Source organism: Sorex araneus, chromosome 6 (genome assembly GCF_027595985.1).
Source record: "Sorex araneus isolate mSorAra2 chromosome 6, mSorAra2.pri, whole genome shotgun sequence".
Taxonomy (NCBI): Eukaryota; Metazoa; Chordata; class Mammalia; order Eulipotyphla; family Soricidae; genus Sorex; species Sorex araneus.
The window spans coordinates 61,154,326-61,178,718 of NC_073307.1; the positions used below are offsets into that span (position 1 = coordinate 61,154,326).

General features: G+C 47.9%; 1 long non-coding RNA gene across 8 annotated transcripts in view; it reads right to left on the reverse strand.

Moving 5' to 3' along the window:
- Positions 1 to 24,393, reverse strand: part of LOC129405621 (uncharacterized) — a 44,396-nt gene that overhangs the window by 17,319 nt on the left and 2,684 nt on the right. For 6 of the 8 annotated variants that reach the window (XR_008630698.1, XR_008630695.1, XR_008630697.1 and 3 more), the window contains exons 2-4: positions 20,632 to 20,806; positions 4,583 to 4,673; positions 343 to 439 (exon numbers count right to left, since the gene is read on the reverse strand). This is a non-coding gene — a long non-coding RNA (uncharacterized LOC129405621). Of the gene's footprint in view, positions 1 to 342; positions 440 to 4,582; positions 4,674 to 10,427; positions 10,508 to 20,631; positions 20,807 to 24,393 lie in introns of those variants that run through there. The other 2 variants (XR_008630700.1, XR_008630699.1) reach the window with 2 other exon arrangements.

A 24,393-nucleotide genomic window follows, 5' to 3' on the forward strand; every position in this document is an offset into this window, starting at 1 on the left:
GCCTATGGTTTCTCCTGAATCCTCATTCTTCTCTGTCTCTGCTCTCACATATTTCATGTGTGTATGTTGGACCAGAAAAGGCAGTGCTCAGGAGTGATCCCTAGCTCTGCACTCAGGGATCATTCTCGGCAGGTATGAGGAATCCTGAGGTGCAGGGCTCAGCCTTTGCTTGGCAGGTGCGAGGCATGCACCCTAATCTCTGTAATACGACTCCTGGCATTGCTGAGTAAAATCTTCCCCAGCACACTAGAAGTAATCCCTGAGTAAAGCTCCCCTGTCCACAAAACACTATCTGCCTCCAAACACAGAACCCAGAAAAACAAAACTACTCACTGTACTCACCCAGTGGGCAGTCTCCGGGAGTCACCAGATCAGGGAGATCTGAAATGAGAGGGGTTTCGCTTCTTGACGTGTGAGAATAAAAATTCAAATTCCTGACCTAAACAAAAAAAAAAATTTGGGGGTAAGACAGATAATCAGGTAAGATGTTTGCCTAGCTGGCCCCAACCAATCTTCCACATCTGATACGACCCCCTGAGCACCGAGGGAATAATTCCTGAGCCCAGAGAAAGGAGTAAAACCTGAGCATCTCTGGGTGTAATGCCTTTGAAAAAATTATAAACAGCAAACCAAAATAGGATAAAACGTAAATTTTCTTTGGCAAACCCCAGTCCCTTTTGATACCCACATCCGGAAGGTGCTCAGGGGACCATATGGGATGCTGGGAATCAAACCCAGGTTGGCTGCATGGAAGGCAAATGCCATACTCGCTGTGCTGTCGCTCCAGCCCCCAAACCATTTACCCTATTAAAGAACATTTCCAGGGCCATTTTATTAAGATGGTATCTTTTCGAAATATATAGCTTAATCCATATCAAAGTCTAAAATAATATCTTGAATGCGATGTATGCAAAAAGATGATAAAGCAGGTAAGATGCTTGTAAATATGGGCGATCTGTATTCCAACCCCAGCATCCATGAATGTGTGAACGCTCTCAGGGACGAAGCCCTGACCAGGTGTAGGCCTGACCACAGTCCCTCAGGCATAAAACAGGAAGGCCTGAACAATGAAGGTTTGGCTCATTTTTGATTTATGATTCTCGGCAACATTGTGGTTGATGTCCCTTCAAAACACAGCCTCTTAGCCAAGACAGAATCAGGGCAAAGATTAAGAGAATGGTGAACCTTGGCAGTCCTGAGTGAGGGGCATTTATGCATGTATGTCTTTAATTTACTAAAGACAAAAAGCGCAAACTGTTGTTAAAATGTCTAGGATTGGGGCTGGAGCGATAGCACAGCGGGTAGGGTGTTTGCCTTGCAGGCAACTGACCCGGGTTCGAATCCCAGCATCCTATATGGTCTCCTGAGCACTGCCAGGAGTAATTCCTGAGTGCAGAACCAGGAGTAACCCCTGTGCATCGCCGGGTGTGACCCAAAAAGCAAAAAAAATAAATAAAATAAAATGTCTAGGATTAAAATTGATGAGAAAACTAAGTTGCAATATCAAATAGGTGTAGAAAATAAACTTATGTGAATATTGTTATATCTAAAAGATAGTGCTGAGAGTATCCTGCCCGCACGGCAGAGCCTGGCAAACTCCTCGTGGCGTATTCAATATGCCAAAACAGTAACACTGATGGGTCTCATTCCCCTGACTCTGAAAGAGCCTCCAATGTAGCACCGTTGGGAACGACAGGTAAAGAGAGGCTGCTAAGATCTCAGGGCTAGGACTAATGGAGACGTTACTGGTGCCCGCCCAAGCAAATCCATGAACAATGGAATGACAGTGATATGCTACCTGCCCCGAAAACATAATCACCCCAATGACTGAAGAGGCCCCCCAAGGACCGGCCCGGGAACATTCCCGGGTGACCCCCCGCCCCAGCCCGAGACCCCCGGGGGCTCCGAGTGTCCCCGCAGGAACCAATGGGGAGGCGGCCGCGCACGCCCCGCCGACCTGCAGGAAACTGGGGAACTGGGGCTCCCTCTTGTCTCTCTCTGTGGCCGGGCCTGAGCGACAGGGCAGCGGGGAGGGCGGGGCCTTGTCGACACCCCACGGGGTCCCCCGACCCCCGGAGGATCCCGAGTGCAGAGCCCGGAGTTGCCCCGAGCCCCGCCGGGCGCGGCCAGGCCTCCCCGGGACTCGCGCCCGCCGGCAGCCCTGAGGTAAGTTCCCTCAGAAACCCCTCGTCTCCCTGAAGGGCAGGAACGAACTCGACAAACCTCGGCAGGGCGAGGGGGCCACCCGGGTGGGGCTGCCACCCCAGGCCATGGCAGTGATCGACCCCGCAGGGATCCCCTGTCCGCTCTGGGCACCACCTTCCTCTCAAACCGCTCCTCATGCTCGGACAATGGCGGCCTACTGGAAATTCCACCCACTTCAGACAGGGACTCTGTGACGTAACCACACTTCCGGCCGGAGTTTTAAAGGGCCAGACTGCAACTAATCCTGACCAAGTACTTTCTGGTCAGGAAAGTTGATTTTTTTCCTGTTTTTCGTCTTGGATCAGGTCAGCAGGAAATCTGTGGGGTCTCCAACTACCGGATAGACAGAGTATGAAGTCAAAGATTTTATATTTTCACAAAGGGAATAAAATGCACAAAGATTACCTTGCAAATACCCACCAGTAAGCACCCCAACCCTGACCCCCAACCAACACAACAAAAAAATAATGCTCAGAAATCACTGGGCGTTAATATCCAGATATCACAATCACAATGTTTTCCGTTCATTTAAACCGTTTTGAGGGGGCATGTTCTGTAGTGCTGAGCACTTTTCCGTGACTGCTCAGGGATCACTCCACACTGGGCTCGGGGAACCTTCTGGGGTTTCAACCATGGATTCTGGGTCAGCACCTCCCAGCTGGACTCTCCTAGCCTTGATTGTTGTTTACATTGCACTGAACTTCCAATTGTTGCAGGAGCTCCAACTGTTCATGTATTCAGTTACAGGAGTGAGCTAGAAACTAAGTGAATCACATGCCCAGAATTAGTTAAACTAATTTTGTGGGTGACCCAGAATCAGGCTTAGGAATTGGGGAATGTTTAAGTATTATATCTATAATCAATATTCCTTTATATGTGACTGTGTGTGCTCATAGCCATTGGTGTTCTCATGCTGCTCCTAGCTCTGTGCTCAGCAACTCTTCAAACAGTGCTCAAGTTCGACTATGCACTAAATTGAACTGGGATCTAAAATGGATCAGCCATTGGGCTGGAGAGATAGCACAGTGGGTAGGGCGTTTGCCTTGCATGCGCCCAACCCTGGTTCGATTCCCAGCATCCCATATGGTCCCCTGCCTGAGCACCACCAGGGGTAATTCCTGAGCGCAGAGCCAAGAGTGACCCCTGTGTATCGCCAGGTGTGACCCAAAAAGCAAAAAAAAAAAAAAATGGATCAGCCACATGAACAGAAGGTCCCTTCCCTGCTCTCTAATGAGTAGTCATATAGTAGTTTAGCAGTGGGTGAATTGCACTGTAGCACTGTGGTCCAGTGGTACATCAATTTGCTCGATAGTACAGAGGGAAGAGTGCTGACCTTGCATTCGGCCAACCCAGGTTCGATCCCCGGCATCCTAGATGGTCCCAGAAGCACCGCCAGGAATAATTCCTGAGTGCAAAGCCAGGAGTAACCCCTGAATGGGTGAATTGTAGCACTGTCATTTGGTTTTTCATTTATTTTCTCAAGCGAGCACCAGTATTGTCTCCATTGTGAGATTTGTTACTGGTTTTTGGCATATCAAATACACCACAGTCAGCCTGACAGGCTCTGCCATGCAGGCGGATACTCTCGGTAGCTTGACGGGCTCTCCGAGAGCGACAGAGGAACCAAACCAAGGTTGGCTGTTGAGTATAAGTATCCCATATCTGGCTGTTTACGAAGGACAATGATATGAACTATTTCTATTATTTAACTAGAAATCTTCTATTCTGGCGGACAGAGTGATAGTACAGCATGTATTAATAGCTTACCCAAGACCAATAACTGCGCAAACCTTATGAGCAACTGGCAGCAGTGATCCCTGAGTTTAGAGTCAGGAGTAAGGCCTGAGCACTGTAGGGTGTGGCCCAGAAGTACAGCGACAACTAAATGGAAATTAACAAAGGAGTGGGAAAAAAATAAAAGTTCACATGCAAAGACAAATTGTCACATGAAACATTTAAACAGTGATAGAGCATGTCCTTAAAACCCTGTTTAATGGCTTTTTCTATGCTGTAGAAGCCTATGGTTTCTCTTGAATCCTCATTCTTCTCTGTCTTTGCTCTCACATATTTTGTGTGTGTGTGTGTGTGTGTGTGTGTGTGTGTGTGTGTGTGTTGGCCAGAATCTGCAGTGCTCAGGAGTGATTTCTAGCTCTGCACTCAGGGATCAGTCTCAGCAGGTATGAGGAATCCTGAGGTGCAGGGCGCAGCTTTTGCTCGGCAGGTGCGAGGTGAGTGCCCTAATCTCTGTACTACGGCTCCTGGCATTGCTGAGTAGAATCTTCCCAAGCACACTACAAGTGATCCCAAGTAAAGCTCCACAAAACCCTATCTGCTCCAAACACACAACCCAGAGAAACAAAATGACCCATGTACTCACCCAGTGGGCAGTCTCCGGGAGTCACCAGATCAGGGAGATTTGAAGTGACGGAGGCTTTGCTTCTTGACGTGTGAGAATAGAAATTCCTGACCTAAACGAAACACCAATTTTGGGGTAAAACAGATAATCAGGTAGGATGCTTGCCTTGCTGGCCCGAACCAATCTTCCGCATCCGATACAACCCTTTGAGCACCGAGGGAATAATTCCTGAGTCCAGAGAGAGGAGTCAAACCTGAGCATCTCTGGGTGGAACGCCTTTGGAAAAAATATTAACAGCAAACCAAAAATAGGGTAAAATGTAAATTTTCTTTGGCAAACCCCAGCCCCTTGTGAAAGCCACATTGGCAGTGCTCAGGGACCATATGGGATGCTGGGAATCAAACCCAGGTTGGCTGCATGAAAGGCAAATGCCATACCCGCTGTGCTATCGCTCCAGCCCACAACCCATCTACCCTATTAAAGAACATTTCCAGGGCCATTCTCCTAAGATGATAGCTTTTGGAAATATATAGCCTTAATCCATATCAAAGTCTAAAATAATATCTTGAACGCTATGTATGCAGAGATGATAAAGCGGGTAAGGTGCTTGTAAATTTGGGCAACCTGTACTCCAACCCCAGCATCTGTGATGTCGTTGATCTCTCCCAGGGACGAAGCCCTGAGCGGAGAGCCAGGTGTAGGCCTGACCACAGTCCCTCAGGCATAAAACAGGAAGGCCTGAACAATAAAGGTTTGGCTCATTTTTGATTTATGATCTCGGCAACATTGTGATTGATGTCCACCATATATCCCTTCAAAAGGGAGCCTCTGAGCCAAGACAGAATCAGGGCAAAGATTAAGAGAATGGTGATGGGGCTGGAGTGATAGCACAGCGGGTAGGGCATTTGCCTTGCACGCGGCCGACCCGGGTTCAAATCCCAGCATCCCATATGGTCCCCTGAGCACCGCCAGGGATGATTCCTGAGTGCATGAGCCAGGAGTGACCCCTGTGCATTGCTGGGTGTGACGCAAAAAGCAAAAAAAAAAAAAAAAAGCAACAACAAAAAAAAGAGAATGGTGAAACTTGGCAGTCCTGAGTGAGGGGCATTTATACATGTATGTATTTAATTTACAAAAGACAAAAAGCACAAACTTTTTAAAATGTCTCGGATTAAAATTGATGAGAAAACAAGCTTGCAATATCAAATATGTGTAGAAACAAATTTATGTGAATATTGTTATATCTGACAGATAGTGCTGAGAGTATCCTGCCCGCACGGCAGAGCCTGGCAAACTCCTCATGGAGTATTTAATATGCCAGAACAGTAACATTGATGGGTCTCTATCCCCTGACCCTGAAAGAGCCTCCAATGCAGCACTGTTGGGGATGACAGGTAAAGCTAGGCTGCTAAAATCTCAGGCCAAGACTAATGGAGACGTTACTTGCGCCCGCCCAAGCAAATCCATGAACAATGGAATGACAGTGATACAGAGATTGTTATATCTGATTACAGGATTTTTAAGACTCTCTAAGAATTTTTGAATCTTTTTGTTGCTTCAAGAGGTATTATCTATTTATGTTTATTTCTTGGAGCAATAGCACAGCGGGTAGGACGTTTCCCTTGCACATGAGGTTTGATTCCTCCGTCCCTCTCGGAGACCGGCAACCTACTGAGATTATGCCACCCGAATGGCAGAGTCTGGCAAGCTACCTGTGGCTTGTTTGATATGTGAAAAACAGTAACCACAAGTCTCACAATGGAGACGTTCCTTGTGCTGCTCGAGCAAAACAATGAACAATGGGACGACAATACAGTACAGTGCAGTTTTATTTAGTCACCTTAATCCTGACTTCCATCGCAAAGACCCATTATTTACAAGTTAACATACACGCAAAATCAAATGCTGGTCACTACGACGCCCAGGTCATAATCAGCAAGTACCTTTCCCATATATTAATGATGTTACTGGAAGCTTGTCACACGCTACCTGGATTATTCGCTTCTTGGCTGCACTCATCCTGCCCGCTAACACTCCTGGTCCAAACAAAACTTCTCTTCCATAGAGGAGGCTGTTCTGAAGGGATCGACTCATGCATTATGCATTTTATGATGTCTAAAAGCCCTGAGAGTTATACATGGGTCTTCCAACATTTACAAACACAAGATTTCTCTCCGTTATACATTTTCATATGTCTAGTAGGGGTTACAGATTGAGTGAAGGCCTTGCACATTCCTTACATATATAAGATTTCTCTCCACTATAATGTTTCAAATGCATAGTAAGGCTAGAGGGCAGACTAAAGGCCTTCCCAGAAGTTGATTATGTGATTTCTTTTCGGTATGATTTTTTTCTGTGCTTAATAAGATGCCAAGTTTGAGTGAAGGCCTTCCTACAGTCCTTACATATGTAGAGTCTGTCTCCAAGATCAATTTTCCTGTGACTCTAAGGCTTGAGGGCATAATGTATGCCTTCCCACATTGCTCACATATGTAAGTTTTCTTTCCAGTACGAATATGCTATGTGTAATAAGGAGTGAGTGAATGTGTTCCCACAGTCCTTATAAATATGAGAGCCATCCTTAATTCATCTCAAAGTAGGTAAAAATGACTTGACCCTGAGGCCCTTTGCACCAACTCCCTGGGACAGGCCTATGCCCAGAACTGCACACACAGCAGCGTGTGAACGTGAGACTGTGTGACAGAGCAGGTGAGTCTCTGAGCTGGAAGGACAATATAGGGCAAATGCCAGTCCCGAGGCCTGAGACATTTGTAGCCATCAGGGTACATACATACCCCACATACCTAGGGTCACCAGATGCCCCTAAGGGGTGAATCTGGAGTAGAGAGCCAAGAGGAAGCCCTGAGCAACTCCACTGTGGCAAAAAAATAAACATGAAAGAAACCAGAGCAGCAGGATGGAGTAACATGACAGCGGGTCCATGGACAGTGGGTAGGGCTGGTGATACCGCCCTCCCATATGGCCCCTCTAACACTGCAAGATGGAAACCTGCGTACTGAGTCAGAAATAACCTCTGAGAACCATGGGGTATGGCCCCTCCCCTTCAGCCACTTCCAAAATAAAAACACCCAAATGAGTGTAATCAGCGTTGGGCCCCTTGCACCCCATATAGTCCCCTATCCTGACAAGAGTGATCCTTGAGCACCACTACTGTGGCCCATTCAAATCAACAAAATAAACAACAAAAAAGTGGCCTCAAACAGAGAGCCGGTCCTCAGGCCAGGAGTCACATCCCATCTCTCCTTCCTGAAACTACCCGAGACTCGTGGCCCACTGTGACCCGTCACTGCACAGCGTCCTCTTGTCACTCTCCTGCCTGCGAATGGTGTGGCAGAGGGTGTGTCACCATCTCCTGCCTTTGTTTTTCCTGTGGATCAGAGGAGGCTCCAAGGAAAGGACTGAGCTGTGAGCACCAGAGAGGAGCACAGCCAGCCCCACCCCCACCTGACCAGAAGTCCCTGCACTGGAGCAGAAATGTAGTGACCAGACGGAGACTTAACACCGGCTCACAGACCCATCCTCGGGGAAACATGGACAGATGCTCCTGCCTGTCCAGGGGACAGAGAAGTGGGTTGTGACTCGGCAGCGTACTGGGACAGGAGCGCTCGGCTAAGCCTACAGGGGAGGAAACCACAGCCCTGTCAAGCCCCGGGACTCCACCCAGGCTCACAGGAAGGTCCCTAAGACCAGGGACTCTGAGGACAGGAGCTTCTGCGCAGATGCGGCCGCTGCAGGCCCCAGTGGTCACAGCCCCATTAAAGGCTCTGCCATGGGAGCACCCACAGGGACTCTCCAGGGAACAGAAAAGGGGGTTTGGATAAACCTTCAGCTGCCCTCTTGCAGAGTGGATGGGGCATGGGCCTGGGCGCATGAGAGGAACATAGTCTGGCATGATGGGAGTGGGGGTGCACAGAGATGAGGTCCAGCAGTTAGAGGCCATGGCAGGTCTACTGGTGCTGGGGCTCCCAGTATGATGCCAGTATGCAGCACAGACTGCAGTTTCAAAGCACTTTCAAAGGTTTTCAGGTGTCAGAAAGAAAAAACAGTGGGCAGGGCACTTGTCATGCATGTGGCCGACTTAACTTCATATGCTGAATCCCGGAGAAATACTGGGTGACCCTCCCATCACCTCACAAAACAAAACGGAATTCCCTGCCACAGAGACAGGGTGGGGTGGTGGGTTATGGAGTCCCCTCATCTTGCAGGATGTGATCAATGAGCAGAGCAAGAAGTAACCCATTAACATCGCAGAAATGACCAACTGAAAATCAAACTATTATGCTGTGGCAGTCTGCTTCCAAGGACAGGGCCTGCACTCCTGGCCTATCTCGTACTCCAGTTCAAATGCTGTATCAATCCTGTGAACTCTCTGATAAGAACAAATTGGCAGGCCGGTGGAGTCTAGGACAAGGCCCAACTGGTACAGTTCATGGCAGGTCCTGGTGTGACCTTGCAGCTCCTGGTGTGAACCTGAGCTGAAAACAGGCTGTGATTTCCGAGGTTTGCATCCGTCCAACTCAACTTTACACCCTGAATCCCTGAGTACTGCTGGATTTGAGATCACCACTCCCCTCCCCTCTGACAAAGGCATAAAGTCGTCTGCGAACAGCGATATGTAAAATGCAGCAATAAATCTCAAGGCTCAATTCTTTGGTTTGTTTTATTTTGCGCTACACCCTGGGATGATCAGAACTTACAGGTCAAGTTTTCACAGATTATGTCATTTTACTCATTTAGTTATGTGATGCTCTGTAAGAAAAGTAGATGGAACATACATTTGCCCAAAAGAAATCTAAATGATTAAAGTCTATAATTTTATTCAGAGACTCCAACCCCTTCGTTTCCAGCTGACAGCCTCTTGTTGGAAGTTTTTCAGTGTGTTCACATCTAAAAACTTACAATGAAGGTATGAACAGAGAGGCAGGAGAGGAGCACACCAGGCTGGAGTACATGCTGGCCACATGGAAGCTCGGGGACCTTCACCGTTACCCACTGTCACTGGTCCTGTGAGCAGAGCAGGGCACAGCCCTCAAGCACTGCCAGGTGTGCTGACAAACCCCACCCCATCTGCTCCCCAAGCAGTGCAGGGAAAGGAGCTCAAGGGCTGAGCACCTGCTTTACTTGGGGTAACATGGGACGGCTCCCCTATATCCAGAGACATGTGGACAGAGAGGTAGTGTCCCTGATCAACTCCAAGTTCGTAGCAAATAGAGGGAAACTAAAAGATGAGGTAGGAGAGAAGCCCACAACAGCCAAAAAGAAGTTTGGAAGATACCAGGCAGTGCTCAAGGAACACTATGAGTACTGGGGAACAAACCCCTCAGACGCATGAAAGGTAAGAGCCCTGTCTGCTCTCCTATTGCTCGGCTTTTTTTTTTTTTTTTTTTTGCTTTTTGGGTCACACCTGGCGATGCACAGGGGTTATTCCTGGCTCTTCACTCAGTAATTACTCCTGGTGGTGCTCAGGGGACCATATGGGATGCCGGGAATTGAGTGCAGCCTGTGACCCCCGGCAGCTCCGAGTGTCCCTGCAGGAACCAATGGGGAGGCGGCCGCGCATGCCCCACTGACCTGCGGGGAAACTGGGGAAACTGAGGCTCCCTCTTGTCTCTCTTTCTCTGTGGTTGGGGCCTGAGCGACAGGGCAGCGGGGAGGGCGGGGCCTTTTCTGACAATCCATGGGGTCCCCTGACCCCGGAGGATCCCGAGCGCTGAGCCTGGAGTCACCCCGAGCCCCGCCTGGTGCGCCCTGGCCTCCCCGGGACTCGCACACACCCGCAGCCCTGAGGGAAGTTCCCTCAGAAACCCCCTCGTCTCCCTGAAGGGCAGGAACGAACGGGACGTACCTCAGCAGGACGCGGGGGCGACCTGGGTAGGGCCGCCGGCTAGGGCACTAAGCGACCGCGCCAGGAACCCCTCTCCGCCCCAGGTACCCCCTTCCCCTCAGACCCCGCTCCCCAAGCTCTGAAAATGGAGGCCGACCGGAAATTCCACCACCCTGAGGCAGGGACTCTGTGACGTCACCCACACTTCCGGCCGGAGTTTTAAAGGGCCAGACTCCAACTATTCCTGACCGGGTACTTTCCGGTCAGGAAAGTTGATTTTTTTCCCGTTTCTCGTCTTGGATCAGGTAAGCAGGGAATCTGTGGGGTCTCCAACTACCGGATAGACAGAGTAGGGATTACCCGTATGGGGTTCTTTGAAACTAAACCTTAGAAAGCAGAAATTCTTGACCTAGTGGAAAATAACACAAAAGTAGGGAGGAGAGACAGTAAAGTGGGTAGGGAATCTGCCTTGCATGCAGCCAACCCAGATCAATCCCAGCATCCCTTGGAGTCCCCGAGTACCATCAGCAGAATTCCCGAGTGCAGAGCCGAATGTAAACCCTGAGCATCTCCTGATATGGTACACAAGCCCAACCAAAACAATAAGGAAAAACTTTCACTTGCAAACCCAAGCACGTGCAGGGACTAAGACACGGGTGGCCCCGCTACAACACGGCAGTCAATAAAGGAGAGAGGATAACTGGGTCTCCTGCTGCAGACGGCCCTGCCCGTGGAAGTGAGTCTGAAGGTTCTACTCGTGATGCCAGGGAAAAGGGCTCCTGACAGGGCCGAGCACAATCCAGTGCTGGCAGGTTCGGAAGGGCTAAGCCCCGCCCACTGCAGGCCCTGTAGCCCCGCACCCACCCGCCTCAGACCATTCCAGAACTGGAGGTGATCCTGGCCAAGGGGAGCCCCTGTGATCACTCGGTCACACTCGCGATCCCTGAACCCCGGCACAGCCCCCACTGCACCGCCCAAAGCCTCTGGATCCCTGAAAGCCTTCGCCACATCTCAGAAACCCCCTGATATCGGAACCAGTGAAAAACAAGCGCGACCTCGCCCCCCAATCTGGTGGGGCCTTGCCTTTTACAGTGCAAAGATGGGGAGGCTCGAGCACTCCCAGAAGGCCGCTCCGGTCCTGCCACAAAATTGGCCTTCACGCCGGGCTTCAATTCCTACACTACCCAGGACACTAACGGCAGACAGAGCCAGGCAACCACAGCTAGAATAGAAAGGATTCCGGAAGGGCCCTCTGTGATGTCACTTCCGTGTCTGCCAGGGGCCTTAAAGGGCCATGGCTCATATTTAGAGAACCCAGCTGAACTGGTGGTGCAAAGGGAACAGACTAAATAAAGGAGTGGAGAGACAGCTGATGGGGCGGTGGGCCACAGAGTGGGGAGCTGAGGGGGAAGAAGACCCCTGATCCTGTACTGGTCAGTTAAACATTGAACCAATGCTATCACAGTCCCTCATAAAAATGCGGGTGTGTTGATTGAAGGTAAAACAGGCAGGTAGGTACAAGACACCTGACACTGGCGAATTATCAAGATGGGGTGATATCAGTGACTCCAAAGCCAGCCCTGGAGATGCAGAGAGGAACTGGCCTAGCAGCAGCCCAGAGAGCTGGACAGACACTGGAAAGGGGAAAAGGCTGGAAGAACACAGTCTTTCGAGAAAGCCCCATTTCTAGGATTCTAGGCTACAAGGGAACTTATACGATGCTGGGAATCTAACCTGGGTTGGCTGCGTGGAAGGCAAATGCCATACCCGCTGTGCCATCGCTCCGGCCTCCAATCCATCTACCCTATTAAAGAACATTGCCAGGGCCATTCTCCTAAGATGATAGCTTTTGGAAATATACATCCATAATCCGTATGAAAGTCTGAAATAATATCTTGAATGCTATGTATGCAGAGAGAAGATAAAGCGGGTAAGGTGCTTGTAAATATGGGCAACCTGCATTCCAACCCCAGTATCCATGACGTGCTCGAACTCTCCCAGGGACTGAGCCGTGAGCTGAGAGCCAGGTGCAGGCCTGACCACAGTCCCTCAGGCATAAAGCAGGAAGGTCTAAACAATGAAGGTTTGGCTCATTTTTGATTTATGAGTCTCGGCAACACTGTGGTTGATATCTTCCATAAACCCCTTCAAAACAGGGTCTCTGAGCCAAGACAGAACCAGAGCAAACACTAAGACAATGGTGAATCTTAGCAGTCCCGAGTGAGGGGTGATTATGCATGTATGCATTTAATTTACTAAAGACAAAAAGCTAAAACTGTTGTTAAAAAGTTTCGGATTAAGGTAAAATAACATTAAAAAAAAAAGTTTCGGATTAAAATTGATGAGAAAACAAATGTGCAATATCAAATAGATGCAGAAAATAAATTTATGTGAATATTGTTATATCTGAAAGATAGTACTGAGAGTATTGTGCCCGCATGGCAGAGCCTGGCAAGCTCCAAGTGGCTTATTCAATTTCCCAAAATGGAAACATTGATGGATCTCTTTCATTGGGAATGCGGAATAAAGGAAGGCTGCTGAAATCTCAGGGCTAGAACGAATGGAGAAGTTACTGGCGCCAGCTCAAGCAAATCTATGGACAATGGGATGACAGTGATATCTATTTATATTTAAGAGATATTACCTATTTACATTTACTTCTTGGAGCGATATCACAGTGGGTAGGGCATTTTTGCCTTGCACACAACTGACCAGGGTTCGATTCCTCCATTCCTCTCGAAGAGCCTGGCAAACTAACGAGTATCCCACCCCCATGGCAGACCCTGAGAAGTTACCCATGTCATATTTGATATGCCAAAATTAGTAAGCACAAGTCTCACAATGGAGGCGTTACTTGTGCAGCTCGAGCAAACCAATGAACAACAGGACGGCACTGCAGTACAATGCAGTTTTATTTAATCACCTTAATCCGGACATCCATCACCAAGTCCCATTATTTACAAGTCAACGTACATGAAATCCAAACGCCGGGACACTGCTATTGCTGATTCCCAGGTGAGAATCAGCAAGTACCTTTCCCTTATAGCAATGATGTCACTGGAAGTTTGTCACACGCTACCTGGATTATTTGTTTCTTGGCTGCACTTCTGCAGCCCCCTAACACTCCTGGTCCAAACAAAACGCTGGGGGTGCTGTTCTGAAGGTATCAACTCATGGAGTGTGCAAGTATGCAAAGGTCTTCGGACACATACAAACACAAGATTTCTCTCCGGTATACGTGGCTAGTAAGGGTTACAGGTTGAGTGAAGGCTTGCACATTCCTTACATATGTAAGATTTCTCTCCACTATGACTTTTTAAATGCATAGTAAGGCTAGAGGGCAGAGTGAAGGCCTTACCACAAGTCAATTATATGGTTTCTTTCCGGTATGATTTTATTTTATTTGCTTAATAAGACGCCAAGTCTGAGTGAAGGCCTTATCACAGTCCTTACAAATGTACAGTCTGTCTCCAAGATGAATTTTCCTGTGATTCTAAGGCATGAGTGCATAATGTAGGCCTTCCCTCATTGCTCACATATGTAAGTTTTCTTTCCAGTATGAATATTACATTGTGTAATAAGGAAGACTGAATGTGTTCCCACAGTCCTTACAAATATATGGGTTGCCCCAAATTCATCTCAAAATAGGTAAAAGTGACTCGACCCTGAGGCCCTTTGCACCAACTCCCTGGGACAGACGCATACCCAGAACTGCACACACAGCAGCGTGTAAATGTGAGACTGTGTGACTGAGCAGACGAGTCTCTCAGAGCTGGAAGGACAAAACAGGGCAAACGCCAGTCCTGGGGCCTGAGACATTTGTAGCCATCAGCGTACATACATACGCCTCACACTGGGGTCCCCAGATGCCTCTCAGGCATGAATCTGGAGCAGAGAGCCAAGAGGAAGCCCTGAGCACCTCCACTGTGGCAAAAAAATAAACATGAAAGAAACCAAAGCATCAGGATTTGGGTTAACATGACAGTGGGTCTAAGGACAGCGGGTAGGACTGGTGATACCGCCGTCCCCTATGGTCCCTCTAACACTGCCAGATGGAATCCTGCATACCGAGCCAGAAATAACCTCTGAGAACTACAGGGAAGGCCCCTCCCCTTCAGAAACTACCAAAACAAAACAACCCAAATTAGTGTAATCAGTGTTGGACCCCTGGTACCCCACACAGTCCCTGTCCTGACAAGAGTGATCCTTGAGCACCACTAATGTGGCTCATTCAAATCAACAAAATAAACAACAAAAAAGTGGCCTCAAACAGAGAGCCGGTCATCAGGCCAGGAGCCACATCCCATCTCTCCTTCCTGAAACTACCCAAGACTGTCGTCCCAGTGTGACCTGTCACTGCACTGTGTCATCTTGTCACTCTCCTGCCTGAGGACGGTGTAGCAGAGGGTGCGTCACCATCTCCTGCCTTTGTTTTTCCTGTGGATCAGAGGAGGCTCCGAGGAAAGGACTGAGCTGTGAGCACCATAGAGGAGCACAGCCAGCCCCACCCCCACCTGACCAGAAGTCTTTGCACTGGAGCCAGAAATGTAGTGACCAGACGGAGACTCAACACCGGCTCACAGACCCATCCTCAGGGAGACACGGACAGATACTCCTGCCTGTCCAGGGGACAGAGAGGTGGGTTGTGACTCGACAGTGTACTGGGACAGGAGCCTCAGCTCAGCCTACAGGGGAGGAAACCATAGCCCTGCCCGAGCCCCAGGACTCCACCCAGGCCCCACAGGAAGGTCCCTCAGGCCAGGGACTAACTCTAAGGACAGGAGCTTCCACGAAGATGTGGCCCCTGCAGGCCCCAGTGACCACAGCCCAACTGGGGCTCTGCCCTGGGGGCACTCACAGGGCCTTTCCAGGGGACAGAGAAGTGGGTTTGGGTAAACCTTCAGCTGCCCTCTTGCAGAGTGGACAGGGACATGGGCCTGGGCACTTTTTCCAGGGACCAAGGTCACTTCGGGGTTCAGGTTAGCCCCAGGCAGTCCCAGCTCTGACCTGCTGGCCCTGGGCCTGTCCTGCTCATGATTCACTGGAATCCCAAGTCAGCACATCTGCATGGGCCTCATCTAGCACTCGCTCCTGCCATGCAGGAATATTTCTGAAAACCACACCATGGTGTGCTGTATCACAAAATTATATAAACATCCAGGGAATTTACTCTAAACCACGTTATGTGTGTCTGACAACTGGAGATTCTAGAGTGAGTCTACTTTTAAGTCATGAATATTGTATCTTAGGGACCAGAGTGGTTACCACAACGGGTAAGGCATTCACCTTGCACTTGGCTGACCCAGGTTCAGTACCCGAGCACATATATGGGCCCCTGACCCCTGCCAGAAGTGATCCCTGAGCTCAGAGGCAGGAATAAGCCACGAACACTGCAGGGTCATCCCATTGCTCATCTATTTGTTTGAGTGGGCACCAGTAATGTCTCCATTGTGAGACTCGTTATTACTTTTTTGGCAAACAGGGGCTTGCCACGCTCTGCTGTGCAGCTGAGAATATCTGGGTAGCATGCCAGACTCTGTGAAGGGGCAGAGGAATCGAACCAGGGTCGGCCATGTGCAAGGCAAAAGCCCTACCCACTGTGCTAATGAAACAAAACAACGACAAAAAGTACTCAAGTGTGAATTCTGCGGTGCCTACCCCGGGTTGCCAGATGTGAAGAAAACTGAGCGTCAGAAAGGAACACAGCCATCCCCGCCTCCATCTGACGGTAGGTCCCATGGTAGGACGCATTCAATGTTCCGTCTCACCAGAGGCACAAAGAGACGGCAACCACAACAATTGATGAACAATGGACCACGGCACAGTGGCCCTTTAATTCAGAACCGAACAGCATACTTATAGAACATGTGAGAGTGTTGAGGTACAGGACTGCATCTGTTGTGAGTCACCATTTACAGGTCAACCATTTCAACAGAGGCATTTCTTTTTGGGGAATTAAGTCTAGGAGACGTTCTGTCTGAGACTATACTGAGAAGTTTGCTCAGGGGCTACAAGCATCTATCTTGCTTTGCTCTTAACCTGCTAGTACATATGAAATAATTAAGTTTACTTCTTATTAATATTTGCAGTTATCTGGATACACACAGAAAGAAACATATTCTCAAAATCTTGCTTCTCTGGGGTCCAGGAGCAAGGTTAAAAGCTGGATGGGCTTTTACCATAAATTCCACATGGAATCCTTGGAACAGTTTAGCTTCCCCTACCCTATGGGGTCGGGTCTTTTAGGTCATGATGGCTTGTAACAATATAGTGCTTCATGATTTCTAGACTATTGCATATTGAAGACAGGGGAGCTTTGCTGCTTGCCACAGGTCCATCCAGAGATTCTCTGTGGATTCAGCTTTCTGGGCTGTTAAAAACTACAGCAACTGAAGACTGAGCAAATTAATTATGACCAAGTAATTATGCCCGGGAGTATATATATTTCAGATTCAATTAACTCTCAAATATCAAGAGTACAGCTTTAATGGCTTTTCTGTTTTGAAGCAAAGAACATAGCTCGATAGTAATAGATTATAGATTATATATAGTGGAAAGAGAAATGCAAATCAGTTACTACAGACATGAAGTATAAAACGGGGCACGAGGACCAACCCCAGAATGGACGCATACGTGAAGCTAACAGTCAGTACACCATACTTGTAATTTTGTGTCCTTGTTTGGCATTTTGGACAGATACCAATGGTGTTTTCCATTCTGGTGAATATTAGATTGCTGGAACTTTACTGCTTCCAAGCAAAAGTCTGACCTTTCTTTTTCTCCCCTCACTACTGCTGAATTGAGGTCATTGGAAGCCAGGTTTACCCTTTATTACTAGTAATCACAGTTACGTGGAATTTCCTACTGAGATGGGGGTGGATGTTGGTGAATCTCTCATGTTCCCACCATTTGTAAAACATCTGATTCAGGGGCCTCTGGATCATATCAAAAACCGACAAATGTCTTTCTATGCACAGTAAAGTCCATGCAAAGTGTCTCTATCCACCCTATTAAAGAAACTTGTCAAGGCCATTCGGCTTACTTAATACTTTATGAATTTTTTTCCTTAATGTTTTTCTAAATCTAAAGAAACCTGAATATAGACAGTGCAGAGATGCTGCAGCAGGTAAGGTACTTCCCTGCACACAGCTGATGTGACACCAACCCCAGGGACACATAAGTTTCCCTGAGTCCACCCCAAACGTGGATTGCTGACCTCAGAGGCAGGATGATGTCCTGAGCACAGCTCAGTGAATCTCCCAAGAGCATACTACTAGAGGGCCTGAAGAATGGAGATTTGCCATTTTTCTAATTTCAAAGGGTTTGCATCATGGTTAATCTCTGTCATTAATCCCCACAAACCAAACCAGGGCCTGTGAACCAAGCCAGAGTCTGAGCAAAGAATGAGACAGAGGTGAGCCTTGACAGCATGAAGTGAGGGGAGGATTTGGTACCTGTTTATTTAATTCTAATTTAATCACCATTTTCCGGGCTTCTATCACTAGGGCCCATTAATTACAAGCTAACAGACTCATCAAGTCCAAATGCTGGGACACTGACATTGCTGCACCCGAGTGATAACAAGCAAGTACCTTTCCCTTATGTGCTGACGTCATGGGAAGTGTGTCCCACAATACTCGAATTATTTCCTCCATATCTCCACATTGGGTCACCCCACTTCCTTATACAAACAAACCATGTATTACTGAAGGGTTAGGGCATGTCATCCAGTATGAATTTAACATTGTCTCCTAAGGCCTGAGTGGAACAAAAAGGCCTTCCCCCATTCTTAACATTCATAAGATTTCACACTGGTATGCATTTTCATGTCTAGTAAGGGATGAAGACTGAAAAATTGCCTTTTCAATTTCCTTACATATATAAAGCTTCTCTCCATTATAAGTTCTCAGAGGCAGAGTAAAGCCTGAGATTACAGAGTGAAGGCCTTCCCACATGATTGACATTGATGAGGTTTCTATCCACACTGAATATGCTGAGTAAATTATGAGGACATACTGAAGGTTTCCCACCTGTCTGACGGCCTGCGGATTCTCCCCACAATGAATTTCCCAGAGCTTAGCAATCTTTAGAGACTGAGAAAAGGCCTTCTGACATTCCTTAAAAACAAATGGTTTCTCTCCAGTATGCATTTTCTTCTGCCTAGAGAAGACTAAAGAATGAAGGAAGGCTGTCCCACACTCCTCACATAGATAAGGGCTCTCTCCAGTACAAATCCTCTTAAGCACAGAAAGGCCTAAGGTTAGAGTGAAAGCCTTTCCACATAGCAGACACTGATCAAGTTTCTCTCCACTGTTTAGTAAGATCCCTAGATCGATAGAAGACATTTCCACATTGTGTACAAACATAAGGTTTCTCTCCAGTATGTGTTTTACTATGACTAGAAAGACTTGAGGAAAGACCAAACACCTTCCCACATTCCTAAGATACAAAAAGTTTCACTCCAGTATGAAATGTCCTATCCTGACGAAGGCTGGAGGTGTGAATGAAGGCCTTTTCACACTCCTGACATATATAAGACTTCCCTCCAGAATGAGTTTTCAAATGCACAGTAAGGCTGAGGATAGAGCACTCTCATATATATAATGTTTTTTAAAGGATAAGTTTCCCTATGATTCAAAAGGTCTGAGAAACTGGAAAAGGTTTCATCCCAGAATGCTCTGACCCCACAGAAATGAATGCTCAGTTTAGTTACAAGAAAAAGGCTACAGGTGAACACCTTGTGTCCATGACAAAACCCTAGAAAATACAAAAAAGGAATGAACAGGGCTAGAGTGATAGTACAGTGGGTAGGGCTTTTGCCTTGCACACAGCTGACCCAGGTTCGATTCCCTGCATTGCACATGGTCCCCTGGGCACCTCTACAGGTAATTCCTGAGTTCAGAGCCAGGAGTGACCCGTGTGCATCGCCAGGTGTGACCCAAAAAGCAAAAAAATGGGAATATAAAAATCTCCATTTTCTATATGCCCAGATTGGCGCCTATCAGAGACACAATACTCAAAGAACTACTGAGTCATGCTGAAGACTCCCAAGAATCATTAGAAGTGAACCTGCGCAGTGAAGGTTCTGCGCAGATACACTAGCGTGGTATCTGTTGGGGTGAGATCTAAAGCAAAAAACTTCTTGGACCCAGAGCAATAGTACAGCAGGTAGGGTGTTTGCCTTGCATGTAGCTGACACAGGTTCAAACACAGGTATTCCATATGGTCCCTTGATCAACGCCAGGTGTAATTCCTAAGTACAGAGCCAGGAACAATACTGAGCATAGCCAGGTATGACCTAAAATGCCAAAAAAGAAAAATAGGAAAGAAAATGAACATTTCACTGGAATGATAGTACAATGGGGCAGGTATATACTTGATATACAAACATGGATTTCATCCTTGGCATCCGTATGGCTCTGGAGCACTGCAGAAAGAAATTCCCCAACATATACTCAGGAGTAATCTGCATATTGCCAGGTGTAGCCCCCAAACCAAATAGAAAAAAAAAACAACAAAATAATAAATGAAGTTACAAGCCTGGTGCAGTGGTATAGTGGGCAAGGCACCAGCCTCGTAAGATGCAGACCGGGTTAATCCACAGGACTCCCATGGATGCCTGAGCACTGCCAGAAGTGATCCTTCAGCACAGAGCTAGGAGAAATGTGGATGTAAGCGCTGAATCAAAACCAAAAGGAAAAACTAAAATGAATACACTCAAGTGAAGGGTAGCACAAGAACTATACTAATTCAGGAATAGGAGGGAGTTACTTAGAGGAACTTGAGGGACAGTATGGGACATAGGGTGCTTGCCTTGCATGTGTCCAACTCGAGTCAATCCCCTAAATCCCATTTGATTTATGTTTTTTGCTTGTTGGGTCACACTCAGCGATGCTCAGGGGTTGTTCCTGACTCTACAACCAGGAATTAATCCTTGCGGTGCTTCTGGGACCATATAGGACGCTGGGAATCAAACCCTGGTTGGCTGCATGCAAGGCAAAAGCCCTATCCACTGTGCTATCACTCTAGCCCCACCTGAATGCCATTTGGACCACAACATCCAGCAAAAGGGGTCCCTGAGTACAGAGCCAGGAGTAACCCCTGAGTACCTACAGGTTTGGACCAATAAGAAAAATAGAAAGAAAAGAGAGGACCACAAGAAATAGTGGTCTGTACAGCTGTCAAACATCCTGTCCATCAGAATCCCAGTCCTTTCTGAACTCACAGGAGCCCCAGTGGATCTTCCAGGAAAGTCGGCCACACATGGTTCCCAGCGACAGCCTGCAGGTGCTGGCAGGTCTACAGCATCAAGTCCCCATAGAGCTTCCTCTGAAGGCAGCGTGCAGGCACGTTCTTCTTTGGGGGTGAAGCTTACGGCCACATCAAGGAACATTCTGTGTCTGGTACAAAAGTGGGCATTAGTAAGGGCTTGTTCAAACCCACTCTAGGTAGTGAGAATGGGACCCCCAGGGCCATAGAGGGAATCAGGGCCAACAGTCTCAGGAGAAACGATATTACTTGTGCAACTCCGGTGGATGGGCCCAGAGATCACCCTAAGGTAGCTGGATTGGGTAAAATGTGAGGGTGCTATACTATAAGGTTTCAAGCAAGAGTTGCACATTAAAACCCCAGGCTCAGTCCCAGCACCTCTGTTCCAGTAAGCTCTTTAGACAGGAACATCTGAGCACAGACCAAGCAGGACCCCAAATGTGATGCTGGGTTGAAACCAAAAACACTAAGCACACACACCATGCATGCCACAGCCCCTGATCACTAGGGAGAGAACAGGACACTCAATGTCCAGTGAGTGACTCAAAACTGTACAAGGACATGTGTGCCATAGGATTCTGAACTAAGGGTTCAGGGCCGCCCTCAATCCCTCTCAAAGCAGGGAAGCATCTTGGTCCCGAAGCCCTCTGCAGGCTGGAGAGACCCTTTCCTCCAGCTCCCTGGAACCAGCACATGCCCAGAACTGCACACACAGCAGCAAGAGAACGTGAGACTGTGTGACTGCGCAGGCAGAGGCTCTCCAGAGTGGGAAGGACAAAATAGGGGAAACACAGGTACTGGGACCCGAGTCACTGTAGTTTCTAGGGTGCATATGGAGTCAGCACATCTAGAAGCCCCTACCACTGGTCAGGGAGAATCGGTAGCACAGAGCCATGAAGAACTTGTGAGCACCTCCCCTGTGGGACAAAAAATAAGAAAAGAAACAGAGCAGCAGGCTGGAGAAACAGGACAGCAGGCTCAGGGAGAGTGGGTAGAGCGGGTAATCCCCACTTTCCCATCTTGTCCCCCAAGCACTGCAGGTCCAATGTTGATTATTAAGCCAGAATTTACCCTTGAAAATCATAGGGTGTGACCCTCCAATCAACTTACCGCACCTAACCTCACCTTACCTCAGAAAACAAACCTGAACAAATCAGCCTATTTTTCCGGTACATCAAAAGATTCCCAAGACCTGGCATGGGGGATGCTTGAGCACTGAGCTGCAAGTACTCCTTGAGCATCCCTGGGTATGGCCTCCAAACACCGTCACTGTCACTGTAACTGTCATCCCGTTGATCATCAATTTGTTCGAGCGGGCACCAGTCACTAGTAACATCTCTCATTGAGAGACTTATTGTTTGTTTTTGGCATATCCAATATGCACGGGTAGCTTGCCAGACTCTGCCACGCAGGCTCGATACTCTCGGTAGCTTGCCGGGCTCTCCAAGAGGGGTGGAAGAATCGAACTCGTGTCGGCCGTGTGAATGGTGAATGCCCAACTGCTGTGCTATCGCTCCAGCCCCCAAATACAAATTCAACAAAACAAACAGGGACATCCCAGGACTCCTTCCAGAATCAACTCAAGAGACCGATGGCCCTGGAAGCCTGTCATTGCGTTCTGTCATCTTGTCACTCTCCTACTACCTGGGGATGGTCAGCAGGGTGACATGTTACCACTGTCTCCAACGACTAATTCCTGAGGATCAGCATGAAGCTCTGCCCAAAGACTTGGATGACAAATCAGATCTGTGAGCATCAGAGAGGGAACCACCACAGGGCCCTAACCAGAAGTCCCTGCCTGGTGCCAGAACTGTCCTGACTGGCATCACCCTTCGGGACATGCTCACAGACCCACCCAGGTGAGACGCTGTCAGATGCTCCTACGTATCCAGGGGATGCAGAAATGGGTTGGCATCTGGGCTACCCATGGTGAAGACAGGAGCAGCTGAGCTGCTGTCCCATCCCTCAGGTGCCTTGGGTTCACTCTAACTGAAAATACTATAATATCTAAACAGAAATCTTGTACTACAGATGAAAATTAGGTCTGGGAGCAGAGTGACAACATATCAGGGAGGGAATTTGTCATGCACATGGCTGACTCTGGTTTGATTTCCCGCCACCTCATAGGGTCTCCCCAAGCTCAGCAACAGTGATTCCTGAGCTCACATTCAGGAGTGAGCCTGTAGCACTGCTGATTGGCCCCCAAACAAAACCACGCAAATGAAAGAGTAAGTTGCGTTCTAATGAGGAAAAAGAAGATCTAATTTCACAACTTTTTAAAATTTACCCAGAGTAAAAGCATTTTTATGATGGCCAAAAAGATAGCACAGAGCACAGGGTGCTTGCTGGCACGCAGCCAACCCAGGTTTATTCCCCATCACCCAGAGGTTCCCAAGCTGTGCATGAGGGGATCAATGAGCACAGAGCCAGGAGTAATTGCTTAGCATTGCCCAGCAGAGCCTCCAACCAACAAAGAATGAATTTATGGGCTGGAGCTACAGACTGCTAGGGTGTTGGCCTTACATACAGCTGACCTGGGTTCAGTTCTCGGAACCCCACTGAATACCATAAGCATCAAACAGAAAAAGCAAATGGAAAAAAATTGTATTCTGTCAACACCCCAATCCACAGCCAGTTTTATAGGACAAAGTTTTGAGTTTTAGGGCCACAAGTGGCAGAACTTTGAGATTATTCATGATAGTGCTTGTGGGACCCTGCATTGTGCCAGAGATTGCCCCATGGCAGGCTGCTTGCAAGGCTAGGGACTGCACGCCTGGCCTATCTCTGACCCCAGGAATTCAAATTCTATGTAAATTCTATGAGCCTTGTGGGAGGAACACAGACTGGCACGATGGGGGTGGGGGTGCACAGAGATGAGGTCCAGCTGTTAGAGGCCATGGCAGGGCTGCTGGTACCTGGGGCTCCCAGCATGATGCCAGTATGCAGCACAGACTGCAGTTTCAAAGATTTCAGGCGCCAGAAAGAAAACCAGTGGGTATGGCACTTGCCATGCATGTGGCAGACTTAACTTCACACCCTGAATCCCCAATGAGTGATCCCGGAGCACTTCTGGGTCTGGCAGCAATCCCAAATCCCATCCCTCCTTACACACATAAATAAAAGCAAAGAAGAAATTGTCTTCCAACAGCAAAGGTTTGGAATCCAGCCTTATATTCTTAAGAGTCAGTTCTTTACTTTGTCTTTCTTTGCGGGCCACACCTGACAGGACTCAGAGCTAACAGGCCAGGCTTTAATGGACTATGTGATTTTACTCCCTTGATAGATATTTTTGCGTAAGAAAATGTAGGGGAAAGATTACATTTACCCCAAAATAAATCTTAATGGTGAAAGTCTTTAATTTTTCTCAGAGCCTCGAACTCCTTTTCTTCCTAACAGCGTTTTGTTGTGGAAGGGCAAAACTGACCCCTGTTAATGTGGCAGAAATCAGCAAAATCAGTCTTGGATACCCAGCAATGAAAGTAGCCAATCTGAACCCACCTGGGAAAGCTCCTAGGCCCAGCAAGTGGGCTCAAACAATCACTATGCCCCTAGTCAAAATGCCCAGAAATTTCTTTTGATAACCCTAAAAGAATGAGTAGGTTATGTAAACAGAACTATTACTGGAAACTTATGTTTGCCTATTGTCTGACCACTATTATGCTATACACTTGTCAAAATACCTTTGTTGGATAACTAGCTAAGTTTTTTTCTGAAATAG